The sequence below is a fragment of the Aquila chrysaetos genome, chromosome 1, assembly GCF_900496995.4.
Source record: "Aquila chrysaetos chrysaetos chromosome 1, bAquChr1.4, whole genome shotgun sequence".
Taxonomy (NCBI): domain Eukaryota; kingdom Metazoa; phylum Chordata; class Aves; order Accipitriformes; family Accipitridae; genus Aquila; species Aquila chrysaetos.
The window spans coordinates 38,879,889-38,894,746 of NC_044004.1; the positions used below are offsets into that span (position 1 = coordinate 38,879,889).

Genomic DNA, 14,858 nt, shown 5'->3' on the forward strand with positions numbered 1-14,858 from the left:
TTAATTGTTAACCGCTATTGAATAATTTTAGCAATTACGCTTTTATGCATTCCGTGATAATTAAGACAGACTACCCCGAGAATCTCATCTTGTTTTTTAGTGACAGACAGAACGACAATCACTGCTAGAAGAATACGTGTGTGACCAGGGCTAACGCTAACACCGAAGCACGCCGTCTCCACCTGCCTCCCGCCGCCCTCACGGGAGGGCGCGCACCCGCCAGCCGCCCGCCGCAGCCCCGCTCACCGCCCGCCGCATCCAACTTCAGGACACGTTCCGCCCGCCCGGGCGCCGGGACCCCGCGGCCGCTTCGCACCCCGACTACGGGGCTCCGCTGCCAACGCTGCTTAAGCCGAGATAAATCGCCGCCGCCGCTCCCCACGGCTCCACCTGCCGGGCGCCCGCGCCCCGCCGCGCAGCCTCCTCCCACCCCGCGGGGCGCCCCCACAGCGGGGAGGGCAGAGCCGCCCGGCGCCCCAACGCGCATCTTCCGCGCAGCCGGCGGAAAACACCCCATCCGTCCCTCGTGGGGAGCGGCGAGTTTCTCTCCTGCTGAGGAGCCGGCGTGCCTCCGGGGGCAGCTGCTAGCCACTCGCAAGGAGCCGCGCGCCACAGGCTCCCGGCAAGGAAAATCCTTGGAGGTGTTGGAAGCAAAGCGAAATTACCTGAAAGGCCAGGGGTCCGCTCGGGGACGCCGGGCGCCCCACGCCGGCAGGCGAGGCGCCCCCGCCGCCCGTCCGCCCTCCCTCCCTTCCTCCCTCCGCAGGACGGTGCCTGTTGCGCGGGCCCCGCGGGCTCCCTCCAGGGCAAAAAAAAAAAAAAAAAAAAAAAAAAAACAACCCCAACACCAACTTCGCTCCGCCGGGCGCCCGCGCCGCCTCCGCGCCCGCGTTGCCAGCTCGGGCGGGGGGCGAGGGGCGCCGGGCGGCGGCCCCGGGCGGCAGGAGGGGCGCACGGCTCGGACAAGCCCCCTCCCCCGACGAGGGCTGAACTGCGCTCTGCAGAGCGGGACCCCTCCTTCCCCCCCCCGCCCGCCGGCTTCCCTCTGCGCAAAACCAATTAACCCCGGGCACTCGCCCTCCCGCAAAAGGCAAGGCGGGGGGTGCGGGAGCCAACAGGAGGCAAAGTTTGATAAACGAGCAGTCCCGCGGTGACAGATAACTACGGAGCGGAGGCAGCCTCCGCGCCGTGCTGGGCAGAAGTGCGGAAAAGAGGCACTCACCTGTCCGTTGCCCCTCCGGCAGCCGCGGAGGGGAAGGCGAGAGACGCAGCCCCGCGCTCCTCTCCCGTCCTTCGGCCCCAGCGGCGGGGAGGATGCCGGGCAGAGGGCCCGCAGAGCGGCGGGGCCGCCCCGCGCCGGGCAGGCACCCCGTCAGCGGAGCAGGTGAAGTGGGGCGGTCGCCGCCGGCGGCGGCGGAAAGCAACACGTTTGGCTCTGAACTTTGCAGCTCCAGTCACAAACAAACAAATACAGCCCAGGAAGGACCTCTCGCATCCGATCCCAGCCTGCTCGGCAGCCGCTGCCTCTCTTATTGGTGCGGAGGTTATTTATTTATTTGATTTCCCCCCCCTCCCCCTCCACACACACACACACGCACACGCACACCCCCCGTCCCTTCCCTTCCCTTTTCCTTCCCTTTCCCTCCCCCCTCCCCGCCCGCACGCCGCCCAGCCAGCCCCGGTCCCTCCGCGCCGCGCAGCGTGGCCGCGGCTGCTCTGCGGCCGGCGGCAGCGCCGGGTGCCGGGTGAGGGGCGGGCGCGCCGCGGGGAGGCGGGAGCGGAGGCGGGCGGGAGCGGGGCAGCCGCCGCGCCGCTGCCGGGCGAGAGCGGAGAGCGGGCGGGAGGTGCCGCCGGACGCCCCGTCCCCCGCACCGGGGTGCGGAGGCGGGAGGGCGATCCGCGCCTTGGCCCTGGCCGCCGCAGGGACGGGGCGGCCGGGCAGGGGGACGCTTGGTGACCGGAGCCGGGAAGGAGGGTGGCCGGCGCGTACCGGGCGGCTGCTGCGAGGAGCCCGGGGGGCCCCGCGGCGGCGTCTTGCGGCCCCCGCCCGTGGGGAGCCCCCGCCCGTGGGGGGCCCCGGCGGCCGCGGTGCGGCGGCAGCCGGCTTCGCCGCGGTGCGGCAGCGGCGGCGCCGGGGACGTGCGCCCGGCAGCCCCGGGCGGGAGCGGGCGGGCGTGCACAGGAGGGTATGCCTCTCTCGCCGGGTGCGCATACGGGCGCGACCGTGTGTATGTAAGTGCCTCTGTGTTTACGTACGTGTGTCTCCGGTAACGTTGCACGAAGCTTGTTTTCAAGGAGACTCCAGGCTCGCTAGCCGCAGTGTACTTTGTGTGCATCGCTTTTACGTTTGGCTATAGCTTATGCGTGACCAGTGCAGAGCAAGCTTTATTTCACCTCTGTGTTACCGGCTGCTGAACCTTTGTTTGCTGTTTTTATTGCCCTTTTCCTCCTCCGTCCCCCAATTCCACATGCAGCTCGAGCAGCACAGCAGGTCTCACCTGTCCATTCCTTAGGGCCAAGTACACCACTGCGATTATTGCAAGGAAAGGGAACATAAGTTAAAAGCTGCGGAGGTGAGACTGCATGAAGGATTCCCTTCACTGCTCCTGCAGTATCCGTCCTAGCTCAGCTTCTCATTGCAGCTGTCAGTGGAGAAAAACGTTTCTGTCCCACAGTGGCTGTTTTTATCTCGCTGTACACACACGTGACAGACAGAATATTGACATTCTTGTCTTCTCTCCCATCCCTCCCCCTTTAGAAATTAGGGTTCAAATTAGATGTCCCAGTGGTAACAGACAGAAGTGTAAAATCTGCAAAGTTGGTACAAACTCTTCCAGCTGTTATGGTGGGGGGTGGGGTGTTATTGGCTGCATTGTTTTTTCCTGGATAAAATTTCCACCCTTCTGCCCTGGCAGTAAATAGACGTTCTGGATGTTCTTTTTCACTTCCAGGGAAAAAAAAAATTCTCAGAGCTCTATGATAAACAAACAAGGAAATCACAAATGTGCTTAGAGAATAAACAGTTATTCAACAGTATTACTAGGCAATAAAGCATAAATTATATCCCTATTTCTCTTCAGGTGACAAGACGTAGAGATGTAAAGATTGCTTTTATCCTAAGTCGGTCAATGAATTTATGTAGATTTGTCATTTCAAACAGAGAGTACAAATCTTTCTTTGTGCAGCAACTCTGTAATTCTACCTTTGTCAACTGAAGACAATAAACCAGAAAGATTAATGTACATTTTGTCTTCAGTAGTAAATCCTATTGTCAAATGGGGAGAACTTTTTATTCAAAGAATTGGATCAATAGTTGACTTTGTTTTGAAGCATTTATTTAAGAAGCTATTTAAAAAGAATGAAGTTCATGCTCTTAACATCCTTAAAGAAATCTCTCAAAGGCAATTATTCTATTTGCCAATCTGGCGGTCACTGCCACGTAGCAACAAAAAGCATGAAAGCTAGATGTGGAAATCCCTTTGGGTTCAGGCAGTGCTTTCTCAATGGAAGAAGAACAGTAGGAAATTAAAAAGTGAAATGCACTTTAAAAAAATCTACTTGAATGTTTTAAACAGCTTGCTTTGAATAGGTGAAGTTTCACCTCTAACCAGTAAGCTTGAAGGTCAATGAAATGCAAATGACAGATGTGTTCCATGCCTGAAAGAATGCCACCAACTTTACGTAATGTTTAGTGAGCAATATTTTAAAAGTTGACTGCCTGACTGTTATTTTAATCTGTAAACTCTCAGCGTTCAGGAAGTATTTGTTCAGAAGAGCACAGAGTGTCTTCCACTGGAATAAACTACTATATTTTCAAAATATGGGAGGTTAATGAGGATACATACTTACTAATGGTGGATCTATAACAACGCTTGTCAAAGTCAGTGAAAAGACCCTCAGTGATTTCAGATAAACCTAGTTTGACCCTTATGCTATAATACACTGTTTCAAATTTCAACTCTTTCACAGATCTTAAAAAGCAATTTATTTATGAGTAAACTGAGAGTCTCTTATTTTTATATGGATTCTAAGAAAAGGAAGAACTATCTAAAAACAGCAAAGCCCCTAAAAAGACTAATCGTGTACTAGCATATTATATCTGCTTCCATCAAAATTAGTTCCTTAGGCAGGTAGATACACCTCAACAGGACTTTGACTTGACTAGGTCAAGCTAATAATGAATTTAGTGGCTACTTAATATATTGACTGTTCACCTGAGTTACGCAAGCAGAATATTATTCAGTGTTCTGGAGACATAGCTGAGAATTATACAAGAAGGCTAGGAATAAATAGCTAAAATTAAGAAAACCAAGAGAAAAAAAAGGCATAAAACAGAAAGGAAAAAGAAAGAGAAAGCAAGGCTATGTTTTCTAAAATTTCATCTTGTGTTGTTTACTTGCCTTCATTTGGCTTCTTTCATCACTTAAATCCCTGTGATCTCACACTTGGCATTTTGGTGTTTTAAAGCGTTTCAAATTGAGATTGCTAAATAAAAAAAGTGCACCGCCCGCCCCCCCCCCCTACCACCCCCCACTCACCAGCACTGATAGGACCTTAAAACTAGCTTTCTTTTTTCTAATATAACGGTCTGTTTTCTGTCTGGACTCTTAAAATCCTACTTCTAAGGGCTTAAAGAGCTGCTAATATTACATGTAGCTGCTGATACACATCCTGTGCACTTGTACTTCAGAAATCCATCTAATGATCTCAGCAGAAAATTAAATGTATGTGTTAATATTTCCAATATTGAATGTTTCCAATATTAAAATCAGTCAAATCTGAGCAAGTTCTGTTTAAATATCAAGAGAGACAGCGCATCAGTAAGAAGTTTCTCCAAAACAAACACTGTTTTCTACCCCCAGCCATTTTATCTGTGCAGGAGGCTTTTTACAAAAAAGATGGGTTTTTCTTCCACAGCTGAACAGGCAAGTTTCCACTCCTTTTTCAATTTCTTTTCAGGTAACTGAAATGCTTTTGATCACAATTTATAAATATGTCAAGCACAGCTATGAGTAAACTAGCAAGAATATATTGGACAGTTTGAGTTTTAAAATTGTGTCAAAGATCATATGCTGGTGTATGTTATAAAGAATCAATAATTCTACATGAATGCATGTTAAATTTATGGGTGGATAACATGTAATATATTATGAAATCTTACCTAATTATTACAGGCTTATAAAGATTCAATGAAAAGGTTTTTCAGCTATCCATGATTTGGAATATTTTACTACTGTGAGCATTTCAAAGGCAAGAAAAGGTAGGAATTCTCCCTTTTTTCAGAACCAATAAACAAAGCGTTGCATTTACCTTAGCCTGTCCAAGGGTACTAGAGAATTCAGTCTTTGGCCTGTTCTCCAGTTTCTGTAAACAAAGATGAATATATATAACCGATTAGGAGATGTGTGCTAATGTTGCATATTTTAAAACAAATGCATGTCAACAAACAGATCTGAAAGAGGGAAAAACCATCACAGAGACTGGAAAAGAGAAAGAAAATCTGTAGCTTTTTACGACAGTGTTGGTACTCTCAGGCTGCTGTGTTGGAGGAAGATGATTTGCTTCCCTGTAAATTAAACCTTTATGTTGAGGTGATAGGAATACATTTGAATAGTAAGTCCTGGGTCTGACCACCACTTACTTTTCCTGTTTGGTTAGGGGAAAATGATTTCTTCTAAGGAAACATACAACCACAGGCGAGGTCAATATTTTCTAGATAAAAGAGAAAGAGCAGCTGCCTTTGGTAGTGTGAGTTGTTTACAGTCAGTCTCTATTCTGGTAACTAAGATCTGCATCTTCTGACCTCATCGCAGTCTACAGCTTCCTGAAGGGGGGCAGCGGAGCAGAAGGTGCTGATCTCCTTTCTCTGGTGACCAGTGATAAGGCACGAGGAAATGGAATGAAGCTGCATCAGGGGAAGTTCAGGCTGGACATTAGGAATAGGTTCTTCACTGAGAGCATAGTTGGTCACTGGAACACGCTCCCCAGGAAAGTGGTCACGGCACCAAGCCTGTCAGAGTTCGAGGAGCATCTGGATGATGCTCTTAGTCATGGTTTAGTTTTAGGTAGTCCTGCGAGGAGCAGGGAGTTGGACTTGAGGATCCTTATGAGTCCCTTCAAATGTGAGATAGTCTATGATTCTATTCTATGAAAGACAGGGATGTCACATGGACCGTTATCATTACTGTAACTCTAAAACATTCACGTATGGCCCCATGTCACCTGTGTCCCTCAGCAGCCAGGAAGAGCTTCTTCATTCATCTGTGTCAGATGCATTGGTAAATTTTTGTGTATGTCATAAAGGGAGCTGAAAAGAGTACTTTTTTGTATATTTTGAGGATGCCTGAATAGCATTCACTGCAGTGGTGTGTTGTAATTGTCATGATTCTCTGGCATTTGTCCAGAGAGTAGCCCTGCCCAGGTCAGAGCTGTAGAGCTGAACCAAAAAGCTTCCGAAGTGATGTGTTTATGAGCATGTTGATGGGTGGCCTACTGCTGCAAAACATGTCTGAAGCGCTGAAGTTCAAACAGATGTGAGCTGAATTAGAAATGTTCTGCCGATCCTGAGCAGTGTGCTTTTCCTGATTTGGAGTGAATCAATGCTTATAATCCTCTCTGTAACAGAACATCTTTCTTTTATTTTTTTTTTTAGAGACATATTTTAGTGGGAATCAAGTGTATTAAACAATCTCCTGTCATGACTTGCCTCTGATTGGGCAGTCATGCATAACGGCACATATTTATACTGTGTCTTGCCAGTTGAGCCTTTTCCACCATACAATGTCTTTTAAAAATATTTGGTACCATAAATGTTAAGAATAACCATATCTTCTCGTAGTGGTACTTTTTATTCAGCACTCAGGTACTTCCTGCTGGCCACGTAAATATTGACATAAAGGTATACACTTTATTAAGCAAGGCACAAAAAACATCTTGCACCTGGAAATATTAATTGATATAAAGGTCTAAGAGAAGATGAAGATAACCTTTCTCATTCCCTGGAGTACAGAAATAACCAAAAGTGAAAGACATTTGCTATAGTTTCCCGGTTAGTCGATACAATACAGTAGGACATGGTGAATGCTGACAGTTTAACCGTACTTAAATGTTTTGGGGAAGAATACAGTGAAGGGTGTAAAAACATAGACAACATCTTTGACTTGAGCTCTGTTTTGAGCCATGTAGTACCAGATGTTGGGAGAGTTTTCAAGGAAATCATCACTGTATGCTTGGCTGTGCTTAGACATCACCATACACGGCAAACAGCCTTTTGACGAGGAGGGGTATTGGGTGAGAAGCACCTCTGACTTGGTCCAGTCTGTCTGCTCTTACATGGTTTTGGAACCTCTTCTACAGCTCATACTGGAATAAGTGATGCTCTTTCATTGTAATGGTCCTACTGAGTACATTATAATAATATATACACCTCAGAAAAAAAAAAAACCAAACAAACCCACATCTAGAAAAAGTTAGTTTCAAGGCTTCACAGGATTATGAACTTACGAAATCAAGCAGTTGTGATGGAAACTCACTGTAATAGTAAGAACTGATGTTAACAAGCAAAATTTAAAGATGAAAGCTCATATATAAGAGAGATGTCTGAAGGAGAGCTTAATTTAAAATTACTTGACTGAAGTAATACATTTCACAACTGGAATTTTGATATAATGATAGATATTTGACATTTATAGGTGAAAAAGAAAATGTTTGGGTTTCTACCACTTTTCAAATGGATGTTATAATTTTCATTTTATTTTATTTTGTTTTGTCTTCTGAAATTATTGTACCTATTGGCTTCATATCAAGGAATTAAACCACTCCTTACACTTTTTTACATTCAGCATTCTTGATCTGAAACTAGTAAGTTTTGCAGACTTGTGGTGTGTATTGCTCCAGTGTACACAGCCAAACAGCTGCTGAACTGTTTGCAGAATTATATATGTACACAGGACCCATGTATAGAGTGAAGTTTTAAAAAACTAGATTGCCACAGAGAGGAACTACATTCTGTAATGTTCATAATGTCGACATTTAAAACCACTTTGTTTTTCAATTGCTAGTAAGCCTTTCCTTGCTTGTGGACTTCCTAGTCTGAAAGCGTTTATGTACATGCTCAATTTTTTTACCTGAAATTTGATATTTAGACAATTTATTTATCGCTGTGGGGAAAAAAGATGGTTAGAATATTTACTCTTCCAAACATGAAATGTATGATTTTTAATTTTTTTTTTTTTTTTTTTTTTTTTTTTTTTTTTTTTTTTTTTTTTTTTTTTTTTTTTTTTTTAGATTTCCTTCTTCCCTTCTTAAGAAAAATGGAATTGCTATTTGGGAATTCAGTTTAGGAGATGTTTAGCTAGATAGTCTACATGCACTCATTCCACTTTGGACTTTTCTGGGCTAGATAAAGATGAACTAATCATTGTAATGGAAGTTTACAGTTGCCTAGGGACCAGTGGTTTTAAGTGGTTTGTTCTTACTGTTAGTAAACAGAGGAAGGTCCTTAGCAATAATGTGGAGAACTGATACCTCAAAGAAGCTAATTTCTCAAAGTTAAACATGTTCTGAATGACATTCTTTGGACATAAATGTGTAAGTAGATATGAGATTGTGACTGAAAGGTAAATTAAAGAAGCAGCAGCTTAGCAGCTAGCCAAACAGCCACTCTACCATGATTGAGAAAAGCACCTTCTAAAAATCTAGCTTTGTTTGGTGACAATATGAGGACACCAGTTAGTTAGAAAAAACTGTATATAATATCACAGTGTAAAAAGTGGGAAGGAAAATATAGTTTGTTATGAACTAGAAGCTATGAAGTATAGTGGAAGTGAGACCAAGAACAATCCTTGGCTTCACTAAGGACAATAGAATATATATTACATTATATCATGGGAAAAAAGGAATTTCTCCTTAGATATATATAAATGGCACTATTAAAAGTTCAAGAAAATCAAATTGCTAGTAATGACAGAAAAAAAGAAAGTGTTCAATATCTATTTCTTTTCTGTTTCTGGAAAGAAATAGGAGAGTGCACTTGTATTCCATAATGATGGTGAAGTATTTTCCAAGCAATTAGTTTCTAAGGAAAGCATTAAGCAGTATTTTTATGATGAATATTTGAAAGCAGCTGATTCAGATGAACTGAATTCAGAAGTAGATATATACTGTATTCATTTTAGAGGAATCTTGGAATAATCTAGAAACTCCTGGAAGCAGTGAATGTAATGTTAAAGCTTAAAAAAAATAAAATAGAAACCCAAGCAATGTGACCTATGTTGTAAAAGAGAAGCTAATAGAATGGTGAGGTGGGTTTCTATACATAACAGTTCAAAAGCTTTGAATACAGAGCATTACTGCTAGAATTCAAGGCAGAAGGTTTTTGGAAGATAAAGTCTTGTCAAACAAATGTGAATTCTTTCTTTGAGAATGTTAAAAGTTTGGCTGATAAAAGTAAGTGCTTTTGTACAGCTGCCTGGATAGTTGTATGCTTAGAAATTAAATACATAAAGCGACACTTTCAAAATTGGGATTATACCCTTGAAAATAATTACTCTGAAAATAATTAAAAGGTCATAAAATAGATAGTTAAGTTGATATCATACACACACACACACTACCGTGTTGTATCTAAAAGGGGTTTTCTCTTTATTTGTTATATGTAGAAATAAGTAGTGGTTAGGAGAATAGAGATGAAATTGTTTACATGTATAGTATAGATAAAGATGATAAAAGAATGTTATATCAGGTCCCTATGCCCAGACAATAAAGTGAAGCTGAGAAGTAGAAAACTTACAGAAAAGAACCCTAAGTGCTTGGAAACTGGAGAAAATTTCTAATACTGAGTATTTAAAGAGATTAGTTAACTGGTAAGACAGGAAAATATCAGATACTAGTGAATTTTTCAGTCTAACAGAGAAAGTCTTTCTATCTGGAGATTGCCACCAGAACTCTTTAAAATGTAAATACAGTATGTATTTTTCATGATGAGATCAACTATAAGAACAAACTCCCCAAAACAACGTAAAATTTTGCGTTCCTTCAGGTACTTGAATAAAATCTGGATTTGTCTTTTAATCAGGTGCAGATTGTGCTTTAACCAAATAAAACATTTAAATTTAAGTCTGAGGCAAACATAAGGGCCAGTGATATACCTGGTTCTTTCTGTCCTTGAATACTCTGATCAATGTGATTTTTAAGTATACAGTTTTAATTGTTGTAAAATAAGTCTGTGTGAGTCAGGTTTGTGGAACAACGCGTTAACTCACGTTATTTAGCACCAAATTTGCATATAACAGTTTTCCTGTAATGATATGCATAACACTAGTTCATGCTTCCCTTTCACCTTCTAATATTCCCTTAACTAATTGTTAAAGATTTTAGAAGATTCTAAAACTTTCGTATGTATAAAACCGGTCAAAGTTATGTCCATATATTCTAATATTAAATTAAAATAGGTACTAAATATTCTAATATTACATTAGAAGAGATACTAAATTATTTTATAGATATGTTAAAGTTTTAAATTGAAAGGTACTTTATTACATTTTGGAATTTTAGAGCAAGGACTTGTATTAGAGGATTATAATTTCCACTTTAATAATGTGAAAGTAAAAATTACAGTATTAGATCAGATCATCATCAAAAGATTTTTTTACTCTCATTTTCCATCAGGAAGAAATATCATGCTGGATAGTTGCATAGTAAGTCCCCCACAAAGGATGTTATTTATTCTGCTGATACTTCACCCTGACTAATGAACAGCCAAGGATGCCCAATAGCCACATGGTTTGCTTTGCCTTATTGGTATTTCTTTCGTATTCTCATCAAGATATCTTTGCCCTGCATTTTCTAAATTTCTGTTCTTCATACCACCCAGCTGAGCAGTGTATCTCTCCTTATCAGTCTGAGATAACCAGCAAAAAATGGGTTTCTACCTAGACAGTCTTCTTGACTGAACTAAATAAGCTCTGATGTCCAGCCCCCATGGGTAACCTGCAGTGCTTCGGATTTTTGTATTTCATTTTCTAATCCAACATAATCAGCCAATTTCCAAGGCTTAAACATTAATTTTCCAGTTATATTTTCCATGAGTCTTAGCAATCTGAGATCTCACTACAAAAAAGAAATCCTCGCCATGTTTAATGTTATGTTATGATGGACTCGTAACACCTTTCTTGACCGATTTGTTCCATGTAAAATAGTGTGTCAGTTGGAAGAAGGAATTTCTGGTAGTGACATCTGAGGGAAAACAAGCTGTTTTGCTCAGGAGGAAGGAAGGTGTCTTTTCTCCTTCCCTGAAAGTACATGATTTTGTCTTCTGCTGAGTTACTGCCTGTATTACTTGCCAGAGGATTCAGCTTGCTCATGCAAGCTCACCACTAAATAGATTACAAGGTTGACACACAACATTTTTCCTTTCTTATGGTAACTGTGACAAACTTCATTATCCATAGTTACATCTTGCTGGTTTTATCCTGTTCTTTTATGTATATTCCTACTCTTCTACTGTGAAATTTTAATGCACTGAATTACATAAGTCAATTATGCATTTTGTTAGACACACACATATGTAAATGTAGATACATTTATATAAATGTCTCTGTGTGTTTTCATTTTGTTGCCTTTCGGTGTCAGTGAACCTTTCGATGTTCTTTCTAGAAAATAACACCTGATTTCTTGTGTATAATTTGCCAGAGGACGTAAAGAAAATTAGCGGTCTTAAATCTTGCATTTAAAATTCCTTAGACACTAGAAAATGAAACTTGAAAGGTTAAAGTCACAGAAGTATATTTGGAAATGCTGCTCTGCCTGTGTGATATCTGTCGTGCTGTATGGTTTCACTGTAAGCCCTCGTACTAAGAATCTTTATCGTGTCTTCTTAAAGAAAAATGTTTCAATATGCAACCTTCAGTTCTAATCCCCTTCTGTTTGTACTCTATCTTTTTCAAGATAGGATAATCAGTACTGAAGTTCACATACTGGGGGAAGAATGACATCAAAGAACATTGTAAGTTGTTGGGGTTTTTTATATATGTATATATGGGTGTATATATATTGCATTACTTCTCTAGAGATAATTGTTCTTTTGTTGTTTGGGGTTTTTTTTGAATGCTACAGGATTTTGCAAAGCTTTACATGCTACTAGCCAGAAATGTAACACTGTTTTTTTTTCAGCTGAGCCACTATAGATAATTATAACCATTATAACCATCCATTGTTTGTGGGTTACTTCAAATATTGGTCCTAATATATATTAGTTCACCCTTTAACATTGAATTTCATTTGTTTTCTCCACTCACCTACCATCTTGACATTACAGCTCATAGAATTCTATGTCCTTTGCAAATTTCAGTACTGCTTGACCCTGTACAGGAATAAATATATAGTAAATAACATGTCAATTAACACGCTAACCACTGGAGATAATGAAAACGGATTATTTAATTTCTCTTTTCTTTTCTCTGTCTCTTTCCAATTAACCAAGGCTTAATCCATGATAAAACTTCTCCTCTTGTCCCATAAGCAGTCCCAGGTTTTACTGTCAAGAACTTTTGAAAACAAAAAAATCATAATTCTATTTTTATATAATTTTATATTTTATATTGTGTAATATAAAAGTATATACTTTAGCTCTCCTTAGCAGAAGATATTCCTGTTGCACTAGCAGTGTACAAATTAGGCAGAAATTAATATCTGTTTTTTAATATTTTCCTATATCATACCCTTTTAAAGCAATCATTTTTGACTGCTGGTATCTATGATTTTTGAGTCATAGCTAGCATAGGATAAGTAGATTTGCTACCCTGCAGCCTTTTTCATTTTCCGTTAACTACTGCATTAGAGCTCACAGTTCAGCCAGATGAGTCCGAGGCTCCAGCAGAACTGGTGAATAACTGTATCTAGGCCTAATGAAGTACAGCTTTTCAATTTATCTGTTTGTTCCAGTATTTTCTTACCACTAATGTCCAGAAACTTTGTACATGACTTGTTCCATCTTCTGGAGAAGAGTGACAAAATAAAGCATTTACCTGCTTTTTGTAATGTTGTTGTCTTTTAAAAACCAGCCATACCACCAGTTCTTTCTTAACTTTCCTTCATTCTTTATTTACACTTTCAAGAATTGTTTATATCTTTTGTTACTTACTTTTCATGGTCTGCTTTGGAGTCCTCCTAATTTACATCTTACATTTTTAACCTGCCAGAAATTATGCTCCTTTCTAGGGAAGAAGAATTGAATAATACAAAAGAAAGATTCCAGCTGTCACTGACAGAGGAAAATAGTATATTGATGCCTTATAACATATGAATCAGTATATTTATTCATTGATTTATAGTACTAAGGCATTCTTACCAAAAATTCAATAATTTTCTAAATTTACTTTAAATTAAGGGGGGAGGAGGGGATCTGGCTGGGGAACATCCTTCTTAATATGACTTTTCCAGGAGACATCAGAGGAATTTTTGTTTCAAATTCCACCCACTTTGTTAAGTCAGCTTCACTTTGGGATTTTTCTACAGGGAGAAGAGTAAAAGTGTGGTAAATTCATCTTTATTTGCATTAAGAAAGTAACATTATCCATATAGTATCATTATACTAAAATTCATAAGGTACCTTAAGAGCTTGTGCACAAATCTAATCCTTCCACAATTGTCCACAGGTCATATAGACTGACATTTTAAAGCTTTTTTGGAAGACTTCAGAAAAACAAAAATGAAAAATGTCTGCCAGTTACATAAAAAACCTTGTGAGATATTTGCCGTTTCAGTAGCAAATTGCATTTCAGGTTAAGTCTCCTGTTTGTGAGGAAAAACACCTGTAAGTCAGTAATATCATGACTTTTCCTCATTTCCCCTCATCAGCCTCTTTGTATTCCTGTGCACATGTGTCTTTTCCATTGAGCTGTTCTCCATATGTAGGACAGCGCTCGATGTACAGGAAAATAGGGATGAAAGAACATTTTGGTAAAGTTCAGAGCAAAGTGGAAGTTCTGCATTTAATGATCACGTTAGTTCTAGAAAATATCAACATAATATAGTCCATACTTAAGGATTATGCCTTGTAGACCTTAAGAAATATATAGGACCTGATATATTCTTTAGAATCAAGGAACATAATACATAGAATATAATATATTAAATTGAATAATGAATTGCTTAAAATATGTATATTTTCAGACCAAGGCAAGCACTCTGTAGTCACAGAAAAGTGCAAGAAGATGACAGTATTTATGGATAATATTTGTGCATAAATTAATTGTTTTGCATTTTGCAATTCATAACTTGTTTATACAAATTACATTTTCTAGGTACATACTAGCATTTTTCTGCAGGAATGATTATACTCATATAGTAAGATCTTTCTATGAATCAGAATCATTTAAAGTCTTCTAAAATGTATGTTTATATTTTTATATATGTAAAAATATATATGTGTTTTTATATTTTTGATGATTTTTTGATTTTGTCTTCTTGCAAAGAACTTCAACTGGAATGAAAGCAGAAAATTAATCTAAAATGTACCCAAGCTTTTGGCAAGATCCAATGCCATAGTATTGCTATTGAAAACAGTCTTATAGGATAAAAGTGTATTAACATGCAAATAAATACTTCAGCTGTCCACATCCAATTTAGGTTTCCCAGTGTCACTACAAAATCCACCAGACAAATATGTCATATTTAAATTGCAGGAGTGTTGTGTGTACGTCATCCACAGCATTGTTAAGCTTTTCCCCTATTAATGTTCATACAAGCTATTGAGATCAACTAGTCGAAAGTTTCAGTGTACTGGTACCCCTGTTGATTTGCATTGTTCTACAGAAGCAGGCTCTGTGGTAATACCACAATGAGAAATAGAATGTGCC

At 40.6% G+C, this 14,858-nt stretch overlaps 1 long non-coding RNA gene across 3 annotated transcripts in view; it reads left to right on the forward strand.

The window, feature by feature from the left end:
• Positions 1-2,139: 2,139 nt before the first annotated feature.
• LOC115345910 overlaps positions 2,140-14,858 on the forward strand; it is a 54,999-nt gene continuing 42,280 nt past the window's right edge. For all 3 annotated transcript variants that reach the window (XR_003924957.1, XR_003924963.1, XR_003924962.1), the window contains exons 1-2: positions 2,140-2,232; positions 11,947-12,004. This is a non-coding gene — a long non-coding RNA (uncharacterized LOC115345910). The remainder of the gene's footprint in view (positions 2,233-11,946; positions 12,005-14,858) is intronic.